The 26,378-nt window shown below is 45.3% G+C and overlaps 1 protein-coding gene across 1 annotated transcript in view; it reads right to left on the bottom strand.

The window, feature by feature from the left end:
* The window catches only part of RAX2 (retina and anterior neural fold homeobox 2), a 192,157-nt gene extending 177,484 nt beyond the window's left edge, over positions 1 to 14,673 (bottom strand). The window contains exon 1 of the mRNA XM_068271169.1: positions 14,628 to 14,673. The gene's annotated coding sequence lies outside the window, so the exon portion shown is untranslated. The remainder of the gene's footprint in view (positions 1 to 14,627) is intronic.
* Between the last annotated feature and the right edge of the window lie 11,705 nt (positions 14,674 to 26,378).

Genomic DNA, 26,378 nt, shown 5'->3' with positions numbered 1-26,378 from the left:
CAAGTGATCAGGAGCCCACACGGGGCAAATTGGGGCCTGATCTGATGGGTAGGTGTGCTAGGGGGTGACAGGAGGTGATAGATGGGTGTCTCAAGGTGTGATTAGAGGGGGGAATAGATGCAAGCAATGCACTGGCGAGGTGATCAGGGCTGGGGTCTGAGGGCATTCTGAGGGTGTGGGCGGGTGATTGAGTGCCCTAGGGGCAGATAGGGGTCTAATCTGATAGGTAGCAGTGACAGGGGGTGATTGATGGGTAATTAGTGGGTGTTTAGGGTAGAGAACAGATGTAAACACTGCACTTGGGAGGTGATCGGACGTCGGATCTGCGGGCGATCTATTGGTGTGGGTGGGTGATCAGATTGCCCGCAAGGGGCAGGTTAGGGGCTGATTGATGGGTGGCAGTGACAGCGGGTGATTGATGGGCGGCAGTGACAGGGGGTGATTGATGGGTGGCAGTGACAGGGGGTGATTGATGGGTGATTGATAGGTGATTGACAGGTAATCAGTGGGTTATTACAGGGGAGAACAGATGTAAATATTGCACTGGCGAATTGATAAGGGGGGGTCTGAGAGCAATCTGAGCGTGTAGGCGGGCGATTGGGTGCCCGCAAGGGGCAGATTAGGGTCTGATCTGATGGGTAACAGTGACAGGTGGTGATAGGGGGTGATTGATGGGTGATTGATGGGTAATTAGTGGGTGTTTAGAGGAGAGAATAGATGGAAACACTGCGCTTGGGTGGTGATCTGATGTCGGATCTGCGGGCGATCTATTGGTGTGGGTGGGTGATCGGTTTGCCCGCAAGGGGCAGGTTAGGGGCTGATTGTTGGGTGGCAGTGACAGGGGGTGATTGATGGGTGATAGGTGATTGGCAGGTGATTGACAGGTGATCAGTGGGTTATTACAGGGAAGGACAGATGTAAATATTGCACTGGCGAATTGATAAGGGGGGGTCTGAGGGCAATCTGACCGTGTAGGCGGGTGATTGGGTGCCCGCAAGGGGCAGATTAGGGTCTGATCTGATAGGTAACAGTGACAGGTGGTGATAGGGAGTGATTGATGGGTGATTGATGGGTAATTAGTGGGTGTTTAGAGGAGAGAATAGATGTAAACGCTGCGCTTGGGTGGTGATCTGATGTCGGATCTGCGGGCGATCTATTGGTGTGGGTGGGTGATCAGATTGCCCGCAAGGGGCAGGTTAGGGGCTGATTGTTGGGTGGCAGTGACAGGGGGTGATTGATGGGTGATAGGTGATTGGCAGGTGATTGACAGGTGATCAGTGGGTTATTACAGGGAAGGACAGATGTAATTAATGCACTGGCGAATTGATAAGGGGGGGGGGGGTCTGAGGGCAATCTGAGCGTGTGGGCGGGTGATTGGGTGCCCGCAAGGGGCAGATTAGGGTCTGATCTGATAGGTAACAGTGACAGGTGGTGATAGGGGGTGATTGATGGGTGATTGATGGGTAATTAGTGGGTGTTTAGAGAAGATAACAGATGTAAACGATACATTTGGGAGGTAATCTGACGGCGGGTTTGCGGGCGATCTAATAATGTGGGTGGGTGATCAGATTGCCCGCAAGGGGCAGGTTAGGGGCTGATTGATGGGTGGCAGTGACAGGGGGTGACAGGGGGTGATTGATGGGTGATAGGTGATTGGCAGGTGATTGACAGGTGATCAGTGGGTTATTACAGGGAAGAACAGATGTAATTAATGCACTGGTGAATTGATAAGGGGGGGGGGGTCAGAGGGCAATCTGAGCGTGTGGGCGGGTGATTGGGTGCCCGCAAGGGGCAGATTAGGGTCTGATCTGATAGGTAAAAGTGACAGGTGGTGATAGGGGGTGATTGATGGGTGATTGATGGGTAATTAGTGGGTGTTTAGAGGAGAGAATAGATGTAAACAATGGATTTGGGAGGTGATCTGATGTCGGATCTGCGGGCGATCTATTGGTGTGGGGGGGTGATCAGATTGCCCGCAAGGGCAGGTTAGGGGCTGATTGATGGGTGGCAGTGACAGGGGGTAATTGACGGGTGATTGACGGGTGATTGACAGGTGATCAGGGGGGATAGATGCATACAGTACATGGGGGGGGTCTAGGGGGGGGGGGTCTGGGGAGAATCTGAGGGGGTGGGGGGGTGATCAGGAGGGAGCGGGGGGCAGGGGGGGGGTAAAAAAAATAGCGTTGACAGATAGTGACAGGGAGTGATTGATGGGTGATTAGGGGGGTGATTGGGTGCAAACAGGGGTCTGGGGGGTGGGCAGGGGGGGTCTGATGGGTGCTGTGGGCGATCTGGGGCAGGGGAGGGGGGAAAATCAGTGTGCTTGGTGCAGACTAGGGTGGCTGCAGCCTGCCCTGGTGGTCCCTCGGACATTGGGACCACCAGGGCAGGAGGCAGCCTGTATAATACACTTTGTAAACATTACAAAGTGTATTATACACTTTGTATGCGGCGATCGTCGGGTTAACATCCCGCCGGCGCTTCCGTATGGCCGGCGGGATGTTGCGGCGGGTGAGCGGCGCCAGGCGGAGGCGGAGGATCGCATCACGGATGACGCGATCGCTCCGCCCATGCCCATACAAGGACCGCCGCCAATTGTCAATACGGCGGTCCTTGTGGCGTCCACTTCCCGGCCGCCAATTGTATATACGGCGGTCGGGAAGTGGTTAACCTTGTAAATACTAATACTGTGACTGGCAAGAAATAACACGGAATGGATGTGTTACATAGTTACATAGTTATTTGGGTTGAAAAAAGACATACATCCACCGAATTTAACCAGAAAACAAAGTACAACACCAGCCTGCTCCCTCACATATCCCTGTTGATCCAGAGGAAGGTTAAAAACCCTTACAAGGCATGGTCCAATTAGCCCCTGCAAAATGCCACAACTCTGTGCAGGGGCGTAGCTACTACTTCCCTCCGTGTCGTTCCCCCCCCCCCCCCCCCGCGCTCGGTACTGCCGCTCATTACTGCCGATTGTTAGCCGCTAGATCAATGAATGGGAAAACAGTTCCCATTCATTGATCTAATTCCCCATATGAATGGACGCAGCCGTCTATTCAGATGACTTTGCCATTCACAAATCCCAGCCACGCAGTCCTTCCATTTCTGTACCAATAGTACAGAGACTAAATACACCACTGAGGTTATCTTGTAGCCAAATTGTAAAATTACATCCCCCTTTTTTTTCAGTAAATACTCCCTAGTTACCTTGTTTTTCCTATTTAAATTAACTCCTGACCTCCCACACTCCCCAATAGCTGGGAAACTTTTTTTGGAAAAAAAAAATTACAAATAATAAATACAAATAATAAATAAATACATAAATAGTTACCTTACAGACTCTTCCCCGGTGTTTGCATTCTCAATATTTGCACCAGACTTTTGAGGGGAACAGTGTTGAAGGCCTTTGCAAAGTCCAAGTATATGACATCTACAGCATTCCCAATATCCACATTAGCGTTCACTACCTCATAAAAGCTGAGCATGTGAGTCAAACAAGACCTGTCTTTAGTAAACCCATGCTGATGCTGAGAAATAAGATTATTTTCTACTATGAAGTCTTGTATAGTATCTCTTCGTAACCCCTCGAATAGTTTGCACACAACTCATGGTAAGCTTACAGGTCTTTAATTTCCTGGATCTGATTTTTTGCCCTTCTTAAATAATGGGAAAACGTGAGCTGTACACCAATCTGCTGGAACTCTGCCAGTTGAAAGGGAGTCACAAAAGATAAGATTTATTTAGTCTTGCCTTCACTTCTTCCTGCATTAAGTATTTAATATTACAATTGGCAGAGTGAGACTTTTCTGCATCTGTAATTTGCAACAGTGATGTTTCCTTTGTGAAGATAGAAGCAAAGAAAGCATTTAATAAAGCTGCCTCACCTTGGTCATCCACCATTGAGTTCCCACCCTCATCCTTTAGGAGTCCAATACAGTCAGCCTTTCTTTTTTTAGAGTTGATGTACTTGTAAAACTTCTTTGGGTTAGATTTGATATCTGTAACAAACGTGGCAGAGGCAGCTGCGGTGAACAGCGCTACCACCGCAACTGCCTCCAGCTCCCTGCCTAGCAATCTTTCCGTGCCTCGGGCGTCTAGCACGCCAAGGACGGGCCTGTCAGCCGCACATAGGGTTGCATTATCACGGGCGCGCGCGCACAGACAGGACCTTTATGCGGGGAGGAGGCGCGTCAGCTGACAGGCTGACCGGCTGATGTCAGAGGAGACGCTCGCCGCTCCTCATTGGCTGATAGGAGGGGGCGTGCCGGAGGGGTCTCCTCTGCTTCAAAAGCCTAGCTGAATCACTCGCAACTTGTCTGCTGTTGCGAATACTTGGTGTTAGCGCTCAGACCTTAGATAGTTCCGGTGTGCTTTGATCCGGGAGGAAACCGGGGATTTCATACAAGATAGGAATTGTTTGATAGCCTTAAAACTTTATTCATTACTGTGTTATTATCTGTGCATGACTCCGGCTCGTTCTGACTACTCTTCTGCTCAGTGATTCTGTACCTCTGCCCATCTGATCTTGCTGCCGACTCTGCCTGTTTATATCTTTCTGTCTCTGCCTTCCGATTTTGTACTGCATCTGTCTGTCTGTTGCCAACCCGATTAGTCTGACCATTCTACTCTCACCAGAGGTCCTTTGACTCTGGTGAGGGGAGCTACACTGATAGTACCCACCAGCTCCTCTGGTGAGGTATAGCTAAATCTATCAGTACCACTGTTGCACCAATCACTATATTGCTATTTGTTGTCACATCAGCTTTCTGATATACCTGTATTATAGGTGATTCTGCAGATCACCATATAATCAGGTATATATCTGCATTATAGGTGATACTGCAGATCACCTAATAATCAGAATTTTGCTCCTTGCTGACACAAATCGTGACAATATCCCTAGCGATTTGATTTTCAGCTTCAATTTTTGCAAGCCTAATTTCTTTATTGCAACTTTTATTGCACTCCTTATAATTGCTTCATGCAGCCTTGGTCCGCTCCTGTTTTAGGACCTTATAGGCATTCTTTTTCCCCTTCATTTTATCCCTAACCTTTCTATTCATCCATAGAGGCCTTTTCTTATTCCCAGACATTTTGTTTCCATATGGGATATATTTACTACAATTTTGATTGAGAATAATTTTAAAATCTTGCCATTTCCATTCAGTGTCCTTCCCTTGTAGTACATTATCCCAGTTCACCAAACTTAGTGCCTGTTTGAGTTGATTGAACTTTGCTTTTCTAAAATTCTGTGTTTTATAAACACAGAAAAATAATGTAGGTAATCTAAATTAATGGTTGCCATTAACCCCTGAAATGTGCAAAGCTGGACTAAGTAAAACGTATGTGTGATGTTTTGAAATAATGTAGAACCTTCTATCTTAAATCTGCAGGCATATATCTTGAGAGTGCCCAAGATAAGTTGAAATGATCCACAACCTCCTCTGCTGAAGCAAATAAGTATATCCATTATTGTGATGCCATGTTTTTACTACCCTCCATGTGGTTGAATGTCTTTACTGTGAAGATACGTTGCTCTGTGGTGCAATTCTATTGTTTACAGGACAATTGTATGGATCTTTACTTGGATGTTGTACTGTTGAAGAGTACAGGGTGTTTTTCAGCATTGTATGGTGTGCTCTGTACTTTTTCTACTTGGCATATTCAATTGTATACCTTAATGAGCAGGGGCATAACTATAGCCCCTGCAGCTTCAGTAGGGCCCGGAGACTCACAGGGGCCCGCACACGCTGGCTGCCTGCATAAGGTGATTGTGGCCAAAAGAGAGGAGGCAGCAAGCCAGCGGCCACATCAAACACAATATGGAGGGAGAATGCAGGCGGCATGTAGATGCAGTGGACAGAGGTAACCTGCGTCTTGGATGGAACACTGCCCTGGCAGAGACACATATCCCATCAGGCACCTGGCCAGCATCAGAGAGCCGCACATGTGTTTACTCACAGGAAGTTATATCCTGCTGATGGAGCTGGTGGTTGCTTCTGATCCTCTGCTTTCTGATGCTGGCTGCGTGCTTGCTGGACCAGGTCTGTCAGGACAGCGTTCAGCGAGGAATGTAGCTTCTGCCTGGATGATGCTTCGTATGTCCTGCACTGTGGTGTCAGGTGACACAGGGAAGGAGAGGACAGTCCGTGCAGGCTCAGGAGAGGGTTCATGTGCAAAGGTATGTTCATCCTTGCTGTGCCCTGCAGTTCACTAATAAATATAGCATTGTAATGAGGTAGCACACACATATCTCTCTCTCCCCCACTCACTCCTTTTAACTCTGAAATCTATGCCCCTATGCTGATCCCTTCCTAATACATGTCCATAGTTAACCCTCAGCATTATGCCCCCCCCCCCCATTCTCTAGCACCCTTTATGTAACAGGCAAAATTAAATAAAATTGATTTAAATATGCCCCCTGCTGCATCCCCTTATATGCATATGGGTCATATGCATCAATATTTCATTATTGATGAAACATTGAGCGCAAGTGCAGGGGGCATATTTGAAAGAAATATATATGATGTAGGTTACCACATTATATTTTGCATATATGATACTAATACGGTGGCCCAAATTCAATATATAATGTGGGGTGGGGGGGGGGGGCATCAAAAAAATTGTGCAGGGGGTGCCCAATGATTTCTAGTTACACCCTGTCACAGGAGCCCTCAGTGGCTGACCACACTTAGCCTTCTAAACGGTGCCAGCGCACAGATCGTGCGAACTCTGGTCGCAGTCAATGCGCAGGAACCGTTAAGAATTAGCCGCAGACAACTCAGAAGGGAGCCTGTGAGACACGGGTAATTACAACGTCACCTACTGGTTCAGAGTAAACTGCCACCACCGCGGTTACTATGGGACCGTGGGGCCCACTAACTGACTGACTAATCCTGCGAATAAAACGGTTAAACACACGATATTCTGTCTAGCCAACAACAAACAAACAGTAGCGTATCTTCAGAGACCCGGGATCATTTCTGTGTGTGCTGATAAGCAGGGTAGCGAAACAGTGAATGACTTGGGGAAAGTCGTTTTTTCACGCAATATAAATAATTAATATATACAGACAATTATGAAAATCAACAATTATTGAAACAGTAATAGCCAGTATGAAAAATAAAAGAAGGGAGAAAAATACTTAGTTCCTGGAAAGATGTCCTGTTTGTGGGAAAAATCAGAGTTCTGGTTTCCAATCAAGTTCAAGCAAAACGGTTTCAAGTTCTTAGAGTTCTTTGTTCAGATGGGTCAGCAAAATGGCCACCAGCCCTATGTCCTCTGGCTGGCAGCAGATTGTCATGAAGATGGTAAAGGGAGGAAGATCTTCTCAGGCAGCTCATTCACTTTTAATGGAGATGAGCTCAGAGGCGGGCTTCCAGAGTCGGCCCCTAGGCCGGACTATGGTAATCACACCTGGGCAGGGGCTTTAGCAAACTCATAATCCTGACAGGTTCCCTAGGCCGACCTGCGCGGCCGGCACACAGATAATAATTACATATTCTCGATCCCCAGAACCTACCGATTAATATGATATCAAACTTGGGCATGTTTGCATGCCCGGTTACAAAACGGTGGAATTCCCAGCGTTCTGGTTAGGCTAGGGGCCCAAATTTAATATCAAAACACTCACAAGCTCCGGACCAGCAGAATGATATAACTTTCACATTTCTCCGATGTATGGTACTTCTAAAACATGCATAAAGATCATAACTCTATGTTTCCCTATCCTGGCTGAATGGTTCCGCTAAGTCTGCCCCCTGCTGGGATTAGCTTCCTTGGCTCTGAAAAGACTCCTGGTTTGTTAATTAACATCTCCATGAGATCAGCTAAGTGTCACCTGGTTCCCAGAGCCAAAAGGGAAATTGTGCCTTCCACAGGGAATATGTACCAGCTAATTAACAGCTTCCCCCCAGGCTGTCACTGTAGCTTAGGAACAGCTGGGGAATCTGTCTTAGCTGAGGGATACTGTCTGAAGCGCAATCGATGCAGGAATCGAGTGCGATCGTTCTTTACTTCACGGGCGGTGCCAGGACGCGCCTGCGTCCCCGCAACCGTCCGTGACAGCCCTCCCCCTTGTCCGCGGCTCAGCCACTCATCCGCAAGATGTGTGGCGGCGCCGCTAACCTGGCTGACGGGCCTCGAGTTGCCGGTACGGCGGGAAAACCTATTGGAGCCTGTGGCTCGGTTCCCCTGGACCGGTCGCGGTCTGCTACCCTCAGGGTTGACCCAACATGGACCGTTCTGGACAGGGCGTTTGCGCCACTGCAGTCGGACGTGGTGTCTGCCGGGACTGCTGACAACGGGCAGTGGGTTGGTTAGGTCAACAGCCAGCCCACGCAGGGTTCCCCTGCTAAGTGGCTGTGGACCTAAGGGAACCCCGCGGGAATCCCTGGACCTTCCCAGCTCCTGACAGACGGCACATGCCCTGCAGTAGTTTGCTACATCCCTGTTCATCCGGGGCCAATAAAACTGGTTCCGAATACCGGCGAGTGTCTTGCGGACCCCTGAGTGCCCTGTCAGAGGATTACCATGTGCGGATTTCAGCACATGTCCCCTGAACGCACTCGGGACCACAAGCCATTTGGTATTCGCGTGGGATCTACCTGTAGGGGGCTGTGCAGACTCACTGTACAGTCTCCCACCTTCCCAGTACACCTTGAAAGCGGCCCCGTCTGCGAGGGGCTGAGCGGCTTGCTGCATGAGCACCTCCAGGCTTGGGTCACTTTGTAGTGCGGCTGAGAATACGGCGCTGTCAGTTTCAGCCAACTGGCTCATGTCACACGAGGCCAGCGGCTGAAAGGTCTCATCCCTGCGGTCAGAGGAGGGGGAGGAGGCCGGAACCCCCTCCACCTGTTCTGAGCTCGGGTTCTGAGCAGTGCAGCTGCGCGGTATTGCTAGCACAGGTACACTGTCAGAATGGCACAGACGGACATTACTCAGATCATCATTGCATGCAGTAATGACATTGACAGGTATAGACATTTTTTCATTACAGACAGGTTGTACAGGAGACTCAGGTACAGTTACAGCATCATCACAACAGACAGTCTGTACCTCAAACTCAGGTGCCTTTGAAGCAGGCACTATTGAACCTGGTACCCTTGAACTGGGCACATTCAACCCACCTCCCCCTGGTGCTCCCCCAAGTGTATAAAGTACCTGGTGGTGGGTGGAGAGTCCGTCTCCTTCCGTGAGCGACAAGGCGGTCGTGGCAGGTTCATAGTAGGACACAAGCTTGCCCAAATCAGTCCCTAGCAACACAGGGACTGGGAGATCCTTCATAACCCCAACAACCCTTTCTTGGACCCCTCCCACTCCCCAATCCAGCTTCACTCTGGCGTGGGCTATGTGAAAAAGGGTGCCTTCTACTCCAGTAAGGGCAAGGGATCGGCTGGAGCTGATGCTCTCCTTTGGCACAAGGTGTGAGTGAACTAACGTGATGTCAGCTCCGGTGTCTCGGAATCCGGTGACAACTTTGCCGTTCACTCTAACAAGTTGCTGCTGGTCGGTTCGGTCGCAGATTTCCTTTCCGCGGGCAAACAGGACAAAATCGGATGATCCAGGCTGTGGTTCGCTGGCGGGTTGCCTCTGCTGTGGGTGAGGTGCAGGTGATGCAGATGATCCAGGTGCTGGTGGTGTCTGTCTCCGCTCCGGACAGTCGAATTTCATGTGTCCGGGCTGGCGGCAGTAGTGACAGGTGACCTCTCCAGGAGCTGCAGGCCTGGGTGCAGCAGCTGCGCTGGGTGGCCTCTGTGGCGGACGGCTCACAGGGGCAGGAGGGTCTGCCGAGGTATTGGGCTGACCTCCTCTCCAGCTGGATGGGACAGTTCTGCGTGTATCAGCCACCCGGGTAGTTGCAAAAGTCTCAGCAAGGTCTGCAGCGACAGTGGCTGAAGCCGGCCTGCGTTCTAACACAAACTGTCGTACATCAGCAGGGCAAATGTTCAGAAATTGTTCGAGGACTATCAAGTCCTCCAGGACGCCATAAGACCCTTTGGTGAGGCCTAGCGTCCACTGGCGGAGTGTGGTGAGCAAGCTGCTGACCACATCTCGGTACGAATCAGAAGACTTTTTCTGCCAGGCCCTGAACTTTTTCCGATAGGCTTCTGGCGTCAGCTGGTACTTAGTAATGATAGCGTCTTTTATAGCAGCATAATCATTATCCATTTCCGCAGGCAATTCTGCGAAAGCATCAAGCGCTTTGTAGCGCAGCAAAGGTGTCAGATGTCTGGCCCACTGGTCTTGGGACAGACGATACTGACGGCATGCTTTTTCGAAAGATCGCAAAAACAAGTCAATGTCTGTGTCTTTCTCGATATTAGCAAATTTAAATTTTGCACTTACGGGGGCTGCAGCTCCTTCAGCAGGGAGGCTGGGCGGTGAACTCCGGCTGGCCTGTTGCACTTTTGCCATGTTTAGCTCATGCTGTCGTTGGCGCTCCCGTTCCGCAGATTGGCGCTCCTCACGCATGTACTGCAGGTACTTGTCCAGGTCAGTCTCCATCAGCTTTTGTAATGCCTGCTGCATTACCGGGTCAGCACCCATGGACAGTCCAGTACTGGCCAGTTCCGGGCGAGTACTGTCAGAAACTCTGGGATTGGGGTCCATACTGACAGTCTCTGGCGTAACTGTTGCAACAGGGCCCGCAGGATGCTCAACCTCTGTACGCCTAGGATCTTCAGTCTCTGGTTCCCCTAGACTGTCAGATGGGCTGGTATCCACTTCAGCGGACACTCCCGGCTCCCGCAGTTGCTGGGCATCCCATCTGGACAAGTCTGCTATCAGGTCCCGTTTGTTCTTGCGGAGGATGCCAATGCCCCTCTCTTCGCAAAGATTTTCCAGGTCTGCTAGGCACATGTTCTGGTAGTTCCCGGACATTTCCATGCCAAATAAAATAAAACTTTGGGGAAGGGGTACTGGCTACACAGTCTCTCTGTATATATAAAAAATATATTGCCTTCCAGCTACACCAACAAATTAGTTCGTTTCTCGATAGCGCTAGCGCTATCGCAGATACTTTCAGCACAACACAGGTCCCAACCGCTGCCTAACACTGTCACAGGAGCCCTCAGTGGCTGACCACACTTAGCCTTCTAAACGGTGCCAGCGCACAGATCGTGCGAACTCTGGTCGCAGTCAATGCGCAGGAACCGTTAAGAATTAGCCGCAGACAACTCAGAAGGGAGCCTGTGAGACACGGGTAATTACAACGTCACCTACTGGTTCAGAGTAAACTGCCACCACCGCGGTTACTATGGGACCGTGGGGCCCACTAACTGACTGACTAATCCTGCGAATAAAACGGTTAAACACACGATATTCTGTCTAGCCAACAACAAACAAACAGTAGCGTATCTTCAGAGACCCGGGATCATTTCTGTGTGTGCTGATAAGCAGGGTAGCGAAACAGTGAATGACTTGGGGAAAGTCGTTTTTTCACGCAATATAAATAATTAATATATACAGACAATTATGAAAATCAACAATTATTGAAACAGTAATAGCCAGTATGAAAAATAAAAGAAGGGAGAAAAATACTTAGTTCCTGGAAAGATGTCCTGTTTGTGGGAAAAATCAGAGTTCTGGTTTCCAATCAAGTTCAAGCAAAACGGTTTCAAGTTCTTAGAGTTCTTTGTTCAGATGGGTCAGCAAAATGGCCACCAGCCCTATGTCCTCTGGCTGGCAGCAGATTGTCATGAAGATGGTAAAGGGAGGAAGATCTTCTCAGGCAGCTCATTCACTTTTAATGGAGATGAGCTCAGAGGCGGGCTTCCAGAGTCGGCCCCTAGGCCGGACTATGGTAATCACACCTGGGCAGGGGCTTTAGCAAACTCATAATCCTGACAGGTTCCCTAGGCCGACCTGCGCGGCCGGCACACAGATAATAATTACATATTCTCGATCCCCAGAACCTACCGATTAATATGATATCAAACTTGGGCATGTTTGCATGCCCGGTTACAAAACGGTGGAATTCCCAGCGTTCTGGTTAGGCTAGGGGCCCAAATTTAATATCAAAACACTCACAAGCTCCGGACCAGCAGAATGATATAACTTTCACATTTCTCCGATGTATGGTACTTCTAAAACATGCATAAAGATCATAACTCTATGTTTCCCTATCCTGGCTGAATGGTTCCGCTAAGTCTGCCCCCTGCTGGGATTAGCTTCCTTGGCTCTGAAAAGACTCCTGGTTTGTTAATTAACATCTCCATGAGATCAGCTAAGTGTCACCTGGTTCCCAGAGCCAAAAGGGAAATTGTGCCTTCCACAGGGAATATGTACCAGCTAATTAACAGCTTCCCCCCAGGCTGTCACTGTAGCTTAGGAACAGCTGGGGAATCTGTCTTAGCTGAGGGATACTGTCTGAAGCGCAATCGATGCAGGAATCGAGTGCGATCGTTCTTTACTTCACGGGCGGTGCCAGGACGCGCCTGCGTCCCCGCAACCGTCCGTGACACACCCCTGTTAATGAGACTCACAAACAAAACAAAAACAACATAAGCATGAAGGCTTCAAATTCTGTGTAATTTATACCACAAATATCAATCACATTTGTACCATGACAATATATTAACATACTGAATCCAGTCACAACCAAACTGCAGTTATAAATCATGTAGGTAGGTACAACACATTTGATGCTGAATGACAAGATAAATATATAGATCATTAGGATCTCCCCAGCCTTCTAAAACCTAATCTTTGCTCACCAATAAAATTTGATATAATGATATACTGTATCAGCGGAATGGGGGTAGGGGTTAACTGGGTCCACAGTCATCACATATCCGAAAAACATAGTCCATGTTGTGCTGGATGTAAAATGAGAGACTTTCAATTTGACATAATTTAACATCTAATAACAAATCTGAAAAATAGTAAAACTTGTAAGAGAGCTAGTACAATACAAGTTGTCTCAAGGCAGTCTCTTTATGCGATTTGGAATCCCGAGATTGTGTTCACATGTTTGTCCGCAATCTTGAAGAATTTTCAATGAAGAATAAAAGACATAAAAAACAAAGTTCATAAAAAACCCAGTGATTTTTGCTCATGGAATTTGTATAGTGTCTAGATTTTGGAGTGGAACAGTACTATTTATTTTATTGTGATTGTAATTACAATATAAGTTGTGCCAATGCTGCAACTCTATTCATATATGGTAAGTCCCATTCGAGAGAGAACACTCAGAGGCTAGGTTCACAGTGGTCAGCTGCTTAATGCACACGTTATAATGAGTGCGACTGCAATGGAGACTGGACATAGACATTAATACAAAGTCTGCATGCAGAAAGTTAGAATAACACAATCTGTTACAATGCAGTACGGTAAACAGGCCCATAGGTTTGTATGGGCAGTGAGTTGACATGCAGAATTATTCTGCAACACAACTGAGCACTATGAATGAGTCCAAATAAGGTACAAGATCATTTCAGCTAAAAACTGAAGCTACCAGGAAACAATCTTTGCGTTTGAGTAAAAAACCTCAAACAGTATGTGCAGAGTAAAAGTGTAACAAAGCATACATAGTAGTAGCAGTAGAATATTGTCCTGTGTTAGCCATGAGTAAAAGCAAGACGTTTTGAATCAGGATGATACCATTTATTGGCTAACTTAAAAGAATAAAAAAGAGTACGTTTCCGGCTGTTCAGCCTTCATCAGACCAATCAATTCATAGATCTTGTAACAACAAAGGAAGCTTAAACAGTGAGTGTTGTCACACCAGAACCTCAAGCACAAGTATTGCACAAGTATTGAAAGGAAAATTCCACTTTTTTTTTTTAACAAAATCAACAGTTTTTGGTGTGGGTTTATATACGGCAAACAATGATGGCAAACATTTTTAAGCTTGCTTACTTTGTTCTTTGTACATAGAAAATAAAGTAATTTCACTGTGTTTCTAATGCAATCTGGTAGATAAGAATATACAAGTTTTGCTCCCAAGTCTTTGGACTAGTCCAGGTGTTGAAAATTAGTAAGAGTACTAAGGCTAATATTCTGTGCAGCTAATTAGGTGGGAGTTTTTGAACAACACCATGGCAAAACTACTCCAAAAAGAGTACATAGAGTACAGACGCCAATGCTGCAGTGAAGTGCAATTTGAGTATCTAGTCAGTTTGTGGAAGTTCTTAACTGGCTACAATTTGAAATGTAAAGATTATTTTTAATACAAAAAGACTTTTTGTAGTATCCATCCATATCTATGGCAATATTATAAGGTAAGTGGAATTTTCCTTTGACATATAGCCAACTTGCCACCCAAACAATTTCAAGTTAGTAAAACCAAATATGCAGATGTATTGTAAAAGCAACTTTAAATAAGTCTTATAGTTAAGAAGTCTTGTTAGTCAAAGTAATGTGTGTGTGTATATATATATATATATATATATATATATATATATATATATATATATATATATATATATATATATATATATATATATATATATATATATATTCATTAGTTCAGTATGTTAGAGAAGTAATTGACAGGATTCACTTTGCGCACAGACCTCTCTTTCTCCATATGGGGCACAATGTATCTATCAAACTGAAATCCACAAAATGTTGAAGGATTGCATATATTATTTTTAGTGCTCAAGTAGCAGTGAGATTACCTGGCAGAGTCTCTTCCAGTCACAGTTCACTCCAAGTAAACAAGTGTTTTAGCCACAGGGTAAGAGTGCTACAGGCTTTGAAGACTTAAGTCGTATTAGGTGTTAAGAGGAGAGGGAGGGGAGGCAGTCAGGAAAGGATACAGGGATACTTTGTGAAATCTTTGCAGATGTCCACAAGGCTGGAGTAAGATTTAACAGGCACGTGGGAACAGCAGTGTATTGAAATGTTTCCTCCTCTTTCTAATAATGAAAAAAAAATGACAAATGGATGGATATAGCGTACAATTAACTGATAAATGTTTTTTTTCTTACTCATTGATTAGTCATTATTTTTTTAACATAATTATTATTATTTTTTTTTTTTGCGGATTTCTGTTAAAAGCTTACACTTTCACTAGTACAACCAAATGGTGAGAAGATTTTTTTTATGGTACTCCATGCATATAGTGAAACACTGTGGTTCTTGTAGACACTCCCAATTACCTAAAACAGATACTAGTTTGTACATACATAGAAGGTTACTGAAAAGTATTTTAGCACTGTTTTTCATTTTTAGAAACAGTTCATTTATTGGATTATGAATGTTATCTATTTATTTGCCTTTTGTGTTTTTGATTTTCTGGCCCCGGGATCAACAAACAATACTTTCACACTATGAACAGTTTATATCCTTATAACCAGGATTGCAACAGTGTTGAAGTCATATCAAGCACATGGGCATAGCAATTACAACCCCTGCCAGTGAAGGGGTGCCCAGAGGCTTTGGGGGCCCCACCACCTTCCTCGCCCCAATTGCAAGTGCAGCCAATTAGCAAGTTAACCTTTCCGTTCGCTCACAAAAAACGTCCCTGCCACCTCCTTCCGCCATGCAGAGTAGCTAGTAGCAGGAGCATCTATAATTTTTTTCCTGCTTTTAGGCGCTGCTTCACAGTAGAACAACCTCTGCTGCCATTCGCTGGCTCCCAATCAAGTGACCCTCATCGGTTTCTAGGACCAAATGGGCCCCATGTTATAATTTTTTTAGGGGTCCCTATTAAGTCTAGTTATGCTCCTGATCAAGCAAATCAGATTTGATAACAGAGAAGCACACAGTACATAGAAATATGCTTCACTGGTGGTAGTGTTCGAATCTGGGTTTCCTTATTCGGAAACTCGGATAATGCCATCCAAAGCAGTTCAGCACCATTACAAAAAGGAGGAAGCATCGGAGCCACATGAGGAGTGACGTGGAATGCAACTCTGTGACTCTCTCGTAAATTTAACAACAACATTATGCTTCACCGCAACTTCAAATATGTATGTTGTTTGGTAAACGCACAGTATGCTGCACGTTATTCCAGTGGAATCTGCTGCACTGGCAGTAGCTTGAACTTGCGGGGCCCCACCTGTCATGTGCACCAGTGTTTGGAATTTAAACCCTCTTTTTTGCAACTCTTAGTGTACAGGTCAGATTTAGGGATGGGGTTGTGAGAGAGTTACCTGCACACGGTGCCTCCTGCTGGTCATGTAATCTACGATTATAGACCAAAAGAAGAGCAGGAGGTTGGCACTACAGTAGCATAGCATACATGCGAGGTTTTAACATGTAATTGGTGGGTATGAATATCAGATGTGCCTCTTTTTAAAGGTACCTCTTCAGCGTGCTCTAGCTATCTAGCACAAGTAGCAGTCAAAAAGAGTTGAGGAAAAGCTGGCACTGCTTCAGGTATACGTTTATTGTTGCAAGTACAAAAGGAGCAAAAAAAGTACAAAAATGAACAAATAGTGAAAAATTGCACATATGACGGCCGTTTCGCACTAAACAGCGCTTCTACGTAGCCTCCGGAGAAGCTCCGTTTAGCGTGAAACGGCCGTCAGGCATCCTGTGCCCTACACCCACCACCACTTTGTGCCTTCTCTCACCTTGGTATGTGCAATTTTTCACTTTTTTTGCACCTTTTGTACTCGCAAAAATAAATGTATACCTGAAGCAGTGCCAGCTTTTCCTCCACTCTTTTTAATGTACAATTATATGCGACCGAATTCTCTCTCCTGTCTATGGCCGTATTTTTGCAGCTCTGCTAGATTTGGTACTGTAGACACAGGTGTAATTCATGCACCTTTATTGGCTGCCTGGCTGTCTGCAGACCAATTTAAATGGCATAGCGCTGTCTGGGAGTGAGCATTTGCTTCTCTTGTGTTTGGCACTGCACTGCTAACATACCATTGTGAATGTACATTACAATATACTGTATTTTTTGGACTATAAGACTCACTTTTTCTCCCCCAAAAGTGTGTGTGTGGGGGGGAAAGTCACTATGTCTTATAGTCTAATGTGATCTGTTATGTAATCTCGTGACGTGGGTACAGGCATTTGGAAACGCGTGGAGACAATGACCGTCATAACGGACCGGATCTTTAACCCTCTGGGCGATATAATTACATCGCCCAGGAGGGGGCGCAGCACTTTTTTAAAAAAATTTTTATTGTTTAAATCATGTAGCGAGCCCTGGGCTCGCTACATGATAGCATCCCCCCACCCACTCCGATCGCCTTCGGCGATCAGAGTAAGCAGGAAATCCCGTTCAGAACGGGATTTCCTGCTGGGCTTCCCCGGTCGCCATGGCGACGAGGCGGGATGACGTCACCGACGTCGTGACCTCAGAGGGAGTCCCGATCCACCCCTCAGCGCTGCCTGGCACTGATTGGCCAGGCTGCGCAAGGGGTGGGGGGGGGATGCGCGGATCGGCGACGAGCGGCGGTGATCGGAAGTTACACGCAGCTAGCAAAGTGCTAGCTGCGTGTAACAAAAAAAATGTATGCAAATCGGCCCACCAGGGCCTGAGAACTCCTCCTGCGCGACATACCCCAAGCTCAGCTCGGGATTATCGCCCAGGAGGTTAAAGGACTTACGAGGCCAAAATCTGCCCCCAAAACATAAAAAAAGTTAACTACTTGCATGACTTTGTGAGGCACGGAGAACACCGTCCGCGCCCTTCTTGCCGTTTCGCCTGGTCCCCTCTGCTCAATAGCCCCCCGAAAGGCTGCGACCCCACGGCCGGGTCGGTATCTGCAGCCTGCATAAAGATGGCCGCCGGAGCTGGCCACGGCTGCGCAGTCCGCATAGTCGCTACTGCGGCTGCGCAGCTCTAGGGCCAACCCCCCGATCCCCGTAACAGGCATTAAACTAGGAGGCTCTGTACAAATTAACAAGCTGACACATCATTGCATTCCAGCGGTTCTGGAGGTGTGTTTAGCTTCTAAGGATACAATGGTTAATTTGCATATATTCAGCAGTGATGCCTGGAAGATATCTCAAGCTCACTCCAACCTGAATTATCGCAAATTCTTTCTGTTTTAAGAAAGCAAACTTTTGTTTTTCTTAACATCTTAGTAAGGGGGCTTTTAGGACCATTGTAGTCCCTTACACACTCCAATGAGTTCTGGGTCACCATGAGCTTGCTGGTTAGTCTGTACCTCTCGGTGTTACAAGCCCTACTGCATAGAGCCAAATTAATCCATGCCATGCACTGATGAGGATCAAACAATCCGAATCAGTCTGTATGCATGTTGGATTATTATGGCTCTGTACAAATTAACAAGCTGACACATTATTGCATTCCAGCGGTTCTGAAGGTGTGTTTAGCTTCTAAGGGTACAATGGTTAATTTGCATATATTCAGCAGTGATGCCCTGGGAGATATCTCAAGCTCACTCCAACCTGAATTATCACAAATTCTTTCTGTTTTAAGAAAGCAAACTTTTGTTTTTCTAGTTTAATGACAAGGGGATGCATGGACAACCAGACCCCTTCATAAAGTCATTAAGTGGTCAAATTCTTGCCTGTAGCCTGACCAGAGTAATGCTGGGAATGCACGGCTCGATTTACAGCCATTTAGATGGGTCAATTGATAATTTCCGACACGTCCGATCTCCCACCCGATCGTTTCCACGCTCGATTCTGAATGGGAGACAATGTAAAAAGATAAGAAAATGAGCAAAAGATAAAAGAATCGCCCGCAAAATCGAGCGCAAAAAAATTATCAAGCTGTGTATTAGCAGCATTAGAGAAATGACTTTTAATTCACCTTGGAATGAAAGAAGAGTCATTTAGACAATTTACTAAATTAATCAATGTTAATCAATGTTCCATAGATGCCAGGCATGTCAACATTATCAGATATGCCTCAAACCTGAGATGGAGGTATCTGGACCACAAAGCATTGATCGACTCCCTAGTCAGAGAAGGTGTCACCCCAAGGGAGTTTGACATCAATTGGTTCAGAGACTGATGACGGAATGTAAAATGCTGGTTTTTATAGGATATGTCTGACATCCACCGAGTTATGACCTAATTGGAGAACATACCCAAATTCGGTCCCTAAGACAAAAGGGGCCGGACTTCAGCCTGAGGTCACATTGCTAAGGGTGGGGGAACCTCTCTTGTTACCTTCTCCACCCTCAGAGAAAGGGCTAAATTGGCTGGACCCCAGGCAGAGAGAGTCCTGCTGCAGCCATCCATACCATCACGGATTGGCTATGTTATCCATGGACTGGATTTTAGGTCTCTTTCGTTCTGACTTATTAATACAAAGGACACAGTAACGTGACAAATTGCTCAGACTGTAATTAGTTATTATTTTCACTTTTAATCCTTATTATTACTGTATCAATTTGTTTCACTTGCTATATTTAGTTCTGCATTACTTCTTTAAATAAACGATTAAAAATCGTTCGTCTAAGTGCTGTTCTAAAAAACTCTGCAAAGGATTCACATCTCCTTAGAGAGAGATATTGCCATAACCATTTTGGTATTAATATCATTATTTTTCTATCTCTAGAGAGGTTGTGAATTAACCCTTTTATCCACAGGATTTAGCTAGAGTTAGACTTCGCGTATTCGCAGGCTTAATTGCGGATTGGTAGCAGCATATTGGTAGCAGATTGTATTGATTGTACATACAATCCAAATTGGACTGTGTGTGGACTCACCAACCAATCCAAAAGGTTACTTTGCCTGCAGTGCTGACTGTCTTCAGGATTCCCTCAGGGTCTGAGGCTGAATGGTAACCTGCGGCAAAGGAAACAGGAATTGGAGGGCGACTGCACTAACGTCACAGTATAAAAGAGGAAAATTATGACAATAACATCCTGGATGGTAAAGTTAATTACAGCAGCTTACAGGAAGGAGGGTAGAGAGCCTCTGGCACAAATCAAGGCTCACTCGAATTGGGCAACCTCCACTTATTGGGCAGCTTACACTAAAGTTTCCCTGGAACTCACATGCAGAGTGGCTGGCAAATTGGTCCTTGCCAACACAATCAATAAGCACTATAGAGTGGACCCAGCAGCTTCATCAATCAGGGACTTTGGAGATAGTACTCTCTGGTGTTATAAACACTTTTTGACAAGTCTTAATAAAGAATAAATTTATGTTGATGCACAGCAAATAAGTCTCTTTCCCTGATTTATTGATAGTTATATCCCACTTTTATGCTGCCATGGATATGGCAGGTAAATGGAAAGCTGTATGTTTTCCTTTCCTATTGTAGACATGGCAGCATAAGGATTTGCCAAACTGATAGACATAACTAGACAGCTGAATGTTGAGATCAGGGCTTACCCAATTTTATGCTGCCATAGTCTACAGCAGGAAAGTACAATTACAGACAGGTAAATATACAATTTTCTGTTTTTTTTTTCTTTTCACTTAAAGGAAAACTTAAGTCAAAAAAAAAAATGACATTTACTCACCTGGGGCATCCCTCAGCACCCCGAAGCTGGATGGTGCCCTCGCAGCCCCGCTCCGATCGTCCTGTCCCCGCCGGCGGCTACTTCCGGTTCGGCGACAGCCGCCGACAGGCTGGGAACGCGGCTGATTTTCCGCGTTCCCAGCCGCTGCTATCACCCTCTATGCTGCTATAGCGTCTATATATACGCTATAGCAGCATAGAGGGTGATAGCAGCGGCTGGGAACGCGGAAAATCAGCCGCGTTCCCAGCCTGTCGGCGGCTGTCGCCGAACCGGAAGTAGCCGCCGGCGGGGACAGGACGATCGGAGCGGGGCTGCGAGGGCACCATCCAGCTTCAGGGTGCTGAGGGATGCCCCAGGTGAGTAAATGTCATTTTTTTTATTTGACTTAAAGAGGAACTCCAGTGAAAATAATGTAATAAAAAAAGTGCTTCATTTTTACAATAATTATGTATACATGATTTAGTCAGTGTTTGCTCATTGTAAAATCTTTCCTCTCCCAGATTCACATTCTGACTTGTATTACATGGTGACATTGTTACTGTGGGCAGATTATGGAGCTGTTTCTAGCTGGTCTGGCTTTAACAGACAGCTATTTCCTGTCTGAATATTGTTACATTGTGACAGTTTGCCCAGAGTACCGTACGGTACCAGAGCCTCTTGTGGGAGGGGTTTCAGCACAAAATCAGTCATACAGCGCCCCCTGATGGTCTGTTTGTGAAAATCATTATTTTTCTCATGTAAAAGTGGGTATCAGCTACTGATTGGGATAAAGTTCAATTCTTGGTCGGAGTTTCTCTTTAAGTTAATATTGCAAAAATTAAGCACCTCTTACCTTCAGAGAATCTTCCAGCCTTAGTTCATAGCTTTATCATATCATCATGTCTGCATTATTATAATGCTTGTTATGCAGGCCTTGCAAATATAGACCTTCACCGCCTTAAAGTGGATCCAAGATGAAGTTTTACTCATTGCATAATTGTGTTCCTTTCCTATTGTTTATAGGACATTCCTCAAGCCAAACACTTTTTTGTTTTTGTTTTAATACTCTAATTTCCTATAAACTATACAAGCCTCGCCCACAGATTTTCCAGAGAGCCTTGGCAGTAGCAAGGGCTCATGGGAGCTCAGTTTGGGCAGGAGGAGTGGGAGGTATTACTCGCCAGAGATTTCAGAGGCAGAGGGGAGGAGGAGGGGGATTAGGTTTTTTTCACAGAAGATACAGATAAGCTTGCCTGTTTGTAATGTTTACAAACAACATGGCTGCTGTCATTGTATCACAGGAAGAAATAATCATATTCTATTGAAGCTGTTTGCAGCTAGATTTGCTGTGTAAACTATCTAAACCAGTGGTTCCCAACCTTTTATGAGGTATCGCCCCTTAGGGGGAGATGACTCACCCCTGTCGCCCCCCTTCTCTTAGTACGGTATACCCTTATTTAAATGTAAGAAACGTGTTGTTGTAAAAATAATAGACTGAATTATTCTGTTAAATGATTTATTACTATATACAACAAATAATTAACCAATGTAGATGTATCCAGAATTCTTCCTCTCATCAGTCTCATCTCATGAGTTTGAGCTCAATTTAAAAAAAATCTGTTCTCTCACAAAACTGCTTTTACGATTTTGATGAAATCTATGTTGAATCTCCAACACGGTCTTCCGTACTTCAAAATTAACGAACGAATACTAAACAGATACGCACAATGTAATCGCAATGTAGTCACTGGCGTAGCCTACTAAAGACATAGAAGACGTATGACAAACTGGGGTGAGTGTTGTGATTGACACGAAGACTAGATGTGTAAGCCAGGTGGTGGTGCCCGTGGAGGGGGTAGCGCTGTGACCTTGCCAGCTAAAAATAGCCGATGACTCAACTACTTCGCGCCAATTCCCTTACCGGCGCGTGACCAATGAGCCCTAAGGAATTACGCAACTCTATCATGCACACTTGCATATTTTATACAGATCATATTTTTTGCCCATAATTTTCTTAAAAACGAGTGACACTACGACACTTAAGATTCTACTCTACAGAAGAGTTAGTTTATTTTTTTTGCCTTTTCATACTGATCGCCCCCCTGTCACCCCCCACAAATTTATCGCCCCCCTTAGAACCCAAATCGCCCACCGGGGGGGCGATCGCCCCCAGGTTGGGAACCACTGATCTAAACTTTAGATAAGATAAATAGACCAGTTACTTGTTATAGTTAGTTTTTCATCTCAGATCAGCTTTAACAAGCCAACTCCACCATTGCCACACAAAACCAATCTTTTGCTCAATGCACTTGCTACCAATAAAATGCAGAATCCGCTTCAAAATTGGCATAATATCATTCAAATCTCAATATGTTCTGAGAACCCTAAGGGTAGTAACACACTAGGCAGGAACGTTAGCGTTGCGTAAAACGCTAGCGTTAACGCGTATAATGTAAGTCAATGGGCCACATGAAAAAACGCATTTGTTTGCGTTCTGTAAAGTTACAAAACGCTAAAATGCACATAATGTATGTCAATGGTGACGCAGAGAATGGCATTTTATTGCTTTTTAAAAAAACAAAAAAAAACAAGTTTGGGGATGTATTTTCCTGTTGACTTCCTAGTGATGAGCATAAAACGCATATAAAAATGTGTACAGAATGCAAACGCACTAAAACACAAGAAAAACGCATGTGCGAAATGAAAATGCGGAAGCACTCAAAACACACTTAAAACACATGCAAACGCATACGCCGCAAAAAGCAACCTTTCACGCAATGCCTAGTGTGTTCCCAGCCTCAAGGATTTATTGCAACTGCATCACACCTCCCACAACCTCAGGTCAATACGATCTAATAACCTGGCCACGCCCACAGTCCAACTCAAAACCTTTGGAGCCAGAGCCTTATGTCATGCTGCCCTACCCTTTGGATTGTCTTGCCACACCCAATCAAGACAGTTAAAACCCCAGACACATTTAAATGAAAACTGAATAAAGTTATGATCACATCATTTTTTTCAGTGTAACACATCACAAACCCGCAACTATGTACTGATCTGAGACAAACCCATGCGCTAAGGGAGAAAAGCCCTCTACAAATGTTTTGCTGTTGTTGAAAACATATACTTTTCTGTACAAACAAGTGCACTCCAAGCATAAGAGGCAAATGAAAATTTGCATGCATTGGAAATTATACCATAGACTTTCATTAACTTTTAGGCTGGTCTCACACCAGAAGCCAGCATCAGCGATGCACTGCATGTTACATGTTATGTAAGTAGAGCAAGTATTTACCTACTTATATATGTGTTGTTGATTTTCTGATATAGTATAGCTGACAGCGGCAGAATGCCGAGACCCGAGCTACAGCTCCGACTTCCGAGTCTTGGCAAGCCGCTGATGTCACTGGAGCACAGGAGGCTTCTCAGAGCTCATTGGTCAGGCGGAGGACGCGCTTTCAGTATGCGCTCCGTCGATGTAAACAGTGGCACTGACTTCTCTGCTTGTATGTCAGCTGATAGCTGACACGCTGGAATTTTATTGGATTGTTTTCAATTCTGCTTTCTGTTGATTGGTTAGTCCTAGTATTTAAACCTCGTGAACGCCCCCAGTCATTGCCCGTGATAGCATTACCTTTGGCTTGTTGCTGGGTAGCGCTCACTGTCTGATTGATTCCTGGTGCTGACTATTGCCTTGTATCCTGACCACGCTTAACATCTGATTGATTCCTGCTGCCGACTATTGCTTTGTATCCTGACCATACTTAACATCTGATTGATTCCTGTTGCCGACAATTGCCTTGTATCTCGACTATGCTGTCTTGCCGCCTGTATTGACCTCTGCTTGGATACAAATTTGCATGAACTACGCTATCTCTGGAAAGTGTCTATCTGGACTCCCTCACCGCCACCAAGAACTCCTGACACTTCTGTTCTTGGCTCACTCATCTGGATATCCTCATCTACTAGGCCTCAGGTGACTATCATGTATATTCATATCTACTGTGCCCAGTATCGCATTGCCACGAATATTCAGATTGTCTGGTGATTAGCTAAATGTCAATCTGTATGCTACATCTAACTGCAGGGTGTATTGTAGTATTGTGTTATGCAGGAGTTTGCGCAGGTGTAATGGCCTTAGCTCTGGGTCAGTCATATGAGCATACAGCTTGACCTATGGGTAGTCATATGATCATACCTGTGGGTAGTCATATGAGCATACAGCTTGACCAGTGAGTGCTACCCAGCAACAAGCCAAAGCTAATGCTATCACGGGCCATGACTGGGGGCGCTCACCAGGTTTAAATACTAGGACTAACCAATTAACAGAAAACAGAATTGAAAACAAACCAATAGAATTCCAATGTGTCAGCTATCAGCTGCCACTGTTTACATCGGCGGAGCACATACTGAGAGCACATCGTCCGCCTGATCAATGAGTGCTGAGAAGCCTCCTGCACTCCAGTGATGTCAGCGGCTTGCTGAGACCCGGAAGTCGGAACTGCAGTTTGGGTCTCGGCATTCCACCACTGGTGTACACCGGCGGACCTTACAAAGAGGTTATTAGCCAAGCCTTGTAAGGATTGTTTGCCTTCCCCTGGATCAACTGGCATATGTGAGGGTGCAGGACAGAAAAGTACCTAATTTGTACTTATTTATTTATTTTATCGTGGTCGAACTTGAAGGACTGATGTCTTCTTTTTAACCAAATTCAGGACATAACTATGTAAATAATACAGAGTTGATGCAGGATTAGCAATTATATGCAGCTTAAAATAAATCAAATTCTACCTTGGGGCTCCATTTTGAAGCTGCATACATTTCCATATTAATTTCGCAAAAGCCTTTAGCAATTTTGAATAAAAAAAAAATCGAATTATTATTTCAGGTTTTATATGGCACTGATATCTTCTCCAGCACTTTTAAAGAGCATATAATGTTGTCACAAACTGTCCATCAGAGGAGCTCACAAACTAATCCCTACCATAGTCATGTGTAAATCCATCATAATGAGATAAAGGTAGAAATATAGGCGCCAAAACAACAGTAAGTAGACACAAGATCTGTTGATATTAAGTCAACAATAAAATTTATTTGAATACTCCACAATGCAATGTGCTTCATAGGTTGAGTCCCACTTCATCAGGCAATAAAGAGAGCAATAAAAAATGTGGATCAAAGTCTGGACCAAGCGCCTCTGTCTTTCATTTTGGCGCCTCTTTTACAACCTTTGTTGCATTGTGAAATCCACGCTAGGTGCTACCCCCTTTTTCCTATTTACCGAGAAGGACTTGTTAATCTGAGTAGGGTCAAGTTCTAATTCTCCGTGACCATCATAGTTTAGGGTCAATGTTTTTCTTTGGGGGGGGGGGGGGCAATAAACTTATCTGTATGTTTTTGGCATGTGAGAAAACCTGGAGTGCCTAGAGGAAGCCCACACAAACATGGGAGAACATACAACCTGTGCAAATAGTGCCCTGGCCAGTATTTGAATCAGGAACCCAGCCTTGCAAGGTGAGAGTGCAATCCACTAGACCACCGTGGAGAAACTTCCGCAGTTGAATGGTCCATTTGTTCCATTTATTAAGCTGCACAAATATTCATAGAATTACTTCCAATCTTCCAACTGTAATATTAAATACTTAACGCAGGAAGAAGTGAAGGCAAGACCAAATAAATTAAAAATAGACAAGGCACCTGGCCCGGATGGCATGAATCCTCGGGTCCTAAGGGAATTAAGTTCAGTTATAGATAAACCCCTTGTAACGATTGGTGTCAGCAAGAGGCACAAATATCTGATTAAGTGGTGATATACAGAATCACCACTAATGCAGATATGTTAGAGTGAAATAGTCAGTATCTTCCTGATGGTAAATCAGCGGAAGGCTCACTAACACGGTAAGTGCCTGAAATGATCTACTCAGACCAGTGTCACACCCCGAACCTTGATTATTGGGGATCCGCAGTATCGCCAATAATACAAGGATAGACCCGATTATATAGCAATCTGCGGAATTGCTAATAATGCGGGTAGATGTA

Source organism: Hyperolius riggenbachi, chromosome 1, assembly GCF_040937935.1.
Source record: "Hyperolius riggenbachi isolate aHypRig1 chromosome 1, aHypRig1.pri, whole genome shotgun sequence".
Lineage (NCBI taxonomy): Eukaryota > Metazoa > Chordata > Amphibia > Anura > Hyperoliidae > Hyperolius > Hyperolius riggenbachi.
This window is presented reverse-complemented; position numbering and strand designations above follow the sequence as displayed.